Source organism: Galeopterus variegatus, unplaced genomic scaffold (assembly GCF_000696425.1).
Source record: "Galeopterus variegatus unplaced genomic scaffold, G_variegatus-3.0.2 Scaffold4550, whole genome shotgun sequence".
In the NCBI taxonomy this organism is placed as follows: domain Eukaryota; kingdom Metazoa; phylum Chordata; class Mammalia; order Dermoptera; family Cynocephalidae; genus Galeopterus; species Galeopterus variegatus.
This window is the reverse complement of record NW_007730661.1, coordinates 243157-246284: the sequence shown is the minus strand read 5'-3', so window position 1 is coordinate 246284 and position 3128 is coordinate 243157.

Below are 3128 nucleotides of genomic sequence, written 5' to 3'. Positions count from 1 at the left end.
CAAGCTAATCATCCCCAACACTGAAAGCTAGTGATCCCCTACAGAAAATCAACCCATTCAGCTACTAACAGGTACGTTTTGCAAACAGCTTTATCTTGAAGAATTCAACTGAGATATTCACTGTTACAATTTAAAGATTCTAGGAGAACTTTGTTAAGATTTCTTTATGGGTGAAGTAGGCACGTGGAAGAATTTTCCAGGTTAACATTTGAATGGCCATGCTCTATAACATCAAATTAAGAGGACCCATGAGTTGGAGCAGATACCATTTTCCTTTCAAAGGAAAGTCATGTCACTGACCTTGGGTAATTTCTCAACCCACCTTGATGAGGAGGTAGGGTTTCCTCTTATTAAACATCTCAGATTTCTTGAGAAGATGCCAATACTATCCTCAGAACAGCAGAATATGAAAGCCACACTAAGTGGGAGAGAATATTTCCAGTCCAAGTGCTTGTCAGAGAGTATAACCTCAAATTCACCGACACTCAAGACTTATCAAAATTTTGGTCGAGGGAAATAATATTTTTGGAAAATTGCCTGAAGGACAAGTAGTCCAGCCAGTCCCCTAACATTCAAAACAATTTATCCTCAGTTTGAACCATAGCCCCACAGACCTATATGGACATGGGGCTCCTTTCTGTCTGTACCCTCTTTCCCCAAGGAAAAATTTACAAACTGCTTTTACTGAATCTTGCTGGTATTATACCATCCACACACTCTGAGGAAGGCTATGAGGATATTGTTGAGAACTTCACTCAGGACATCACCTTATGTCATCCTAAGGATGACCTACAGGTAAAATTACACTCAACAATTAATAATGGATTGCTTTCTTTGAATAATTGGTTTGTTTAATCTTAGAGATGTCTGAACCATGCATCTCAACTGCTTTCATCTTTTATTGATTATCAGAAAGTTCAGAGGCAAATATTGGAACCATTCCCTCAGAATTTTATAGCATACATTCTGCATTCTAATTTTATCACTAGCTTTACCTCATGTTTGTACCTTTATTTTATCATTGTTCTGATCTCCTGCATTAGTTACTTTCATCTGTTAGTGTTTTTTTAATACTTTTGTTTTAGAAAGATGATAGTTATAAATAATTTAATTCACTTAAACTAAGCTTCTACTATTTATGTAGCTTCTTCTTAGACACAATGACACTTTTTCTATGACTCATCCTCTGACCAAATATCTCAACTGGGATCTGAACATTTAATTTAAACCCAGGCAAACATTTGTCAATCACAAGAATGGATAAGAAATACTCCAAGCATTCTCAAGATCATAAAGGAGACTACACTGGGAATGGTCAGAACCTCATTATTTTTTCTCCCTAAAAAAAAACAAAAGCCAGTAAGAGCCACTATTTTCCTAATAAATTAAGTAATCTGCTGTTCAATTATATATTTATAAAACTAAATTAATAATTGTAAAAATAAATGAAATCAAATCTTATTCTATAATGACCGAGGGAAAGTTTTAGAGACAAATTCAAGATTTGATGAAATGTTCTCAAGATTGAATTGGGGCTAAAGTAAGGAGAAAAATTCTGAGTTATATTCTTGATATTAACTGGCCTTTCAAGATAACCATGTTCTTCTTCATCAATAACAAATGTGTTGAGTATGGACAACAGTTAGGTGTCTGTTGCCATCCTCGAGAGGCTTGGGAGTCTCATTCTACTTCCACTATCCTATTGCAAAGAAGATATAATTTCAGCAGCCGTCCTTTACCTTTCTTCATCTCTGCTTTTCTTTTCACTGCACATTTAAATCTAAATGCTCTCTTGCATTTCTTTATATCCAATATCCTTTAGAGCTAACTATTTCAACATTTTGGGATTAGTGAACTGACTTTACAAGGTTAACTGAGATTCTTTGCAAACTTACATGTTAAAGTGAAGCAGAATCAGTTTTACTTCAAGATTATCATTAATTTATTACTTGTTCGTTCTTAAAATAAAACAGTAATTTGGAGAATTACCACTTCTCAAACAAGTGCCTACCTTCTATGGGTCACCCCTGAGGATGCCTCCTTTTGAGCCTCCACAGGTCTTCATTTCCTTGGTATTAGTGCAGCCAGTCACGATGCAAAGTGCTGCGAGGGCACCACCCAATGTCTGTCACAGAAACAAAGCTGACCATGAAATCCACTACTTCATTGTTCATGGCTTTCTTCACTAGCAGGGACTGACAGAGGTCATTTTCATCAACAAACTCATGAGGCCAGCAATTCAAGAGCCTCCTTCAGCAAGACGCTAGGGACAAGAGCAGCCTGGCAGTTGGTCTTGTTATTTGACACTGTGTGAGAAACATATGCCCGGGGCACTACTTGACAGCCAAAGCTATTTGTGAGCAAATTCCTCCTCTTCAGCTTCTCTGAAGTGTTCAGCCTATATAAGCCTCATTAATCCCTCTGCACCAAAGCAGCTCCTTCTTTCTGCTGAAATTTCAAGAATAATGAGCACCAGAGTTTGCTAGATTGGAAGTTTCAGCTGAGGCACCAAGATACCATAGATAGTAGATACCAAAATGTGCTGTCAAACAGAATAGAAAGTTGATTTCCAAGTAGGTGGCCTAGAATTAGTTTGATGACTGCCCCGCAGTGATGATATAAAAGGATCAAGAAAGTTAGAGGTCACAGAGAGATAATTTGCGAAGAAATTTCTTGGGAAAGAAATGTTCATTTACCGCAATTCTCAAGCACCTCTTTACCCTCCCATCACCAAGAAGCAGAGGTCCGGTGAGCTTTTCTATTCATCTCAAGCCAAGACAGTGGCTTTACATTATTTCTATTAGCCAAAAACTAGAAACAGTCCAGGTGCGCATCAATAGGACAATGAATAAAAAACCTGTGCTATTGTCATAAGAGAATATCACTCAGCAATAAAAAGGAAAGAACTACGATACAAACAGTAATGTAGATGAGTCTCAGAAATGTTATGCTAAGTCAGAGAAACCATTTACAAAGGAGTACATACTGAGTGATTTCATTTTTATGAAGTTCTATAACAGGCCAATCTGATCCACTTTAGTGTAGTGAAAGACTCAAACAAAACAGTGGTTGCTTCTGGTGGGAAAGGGTGTGAAAATTAACGTGGAAGAAGTATGAAAGAATGTTCT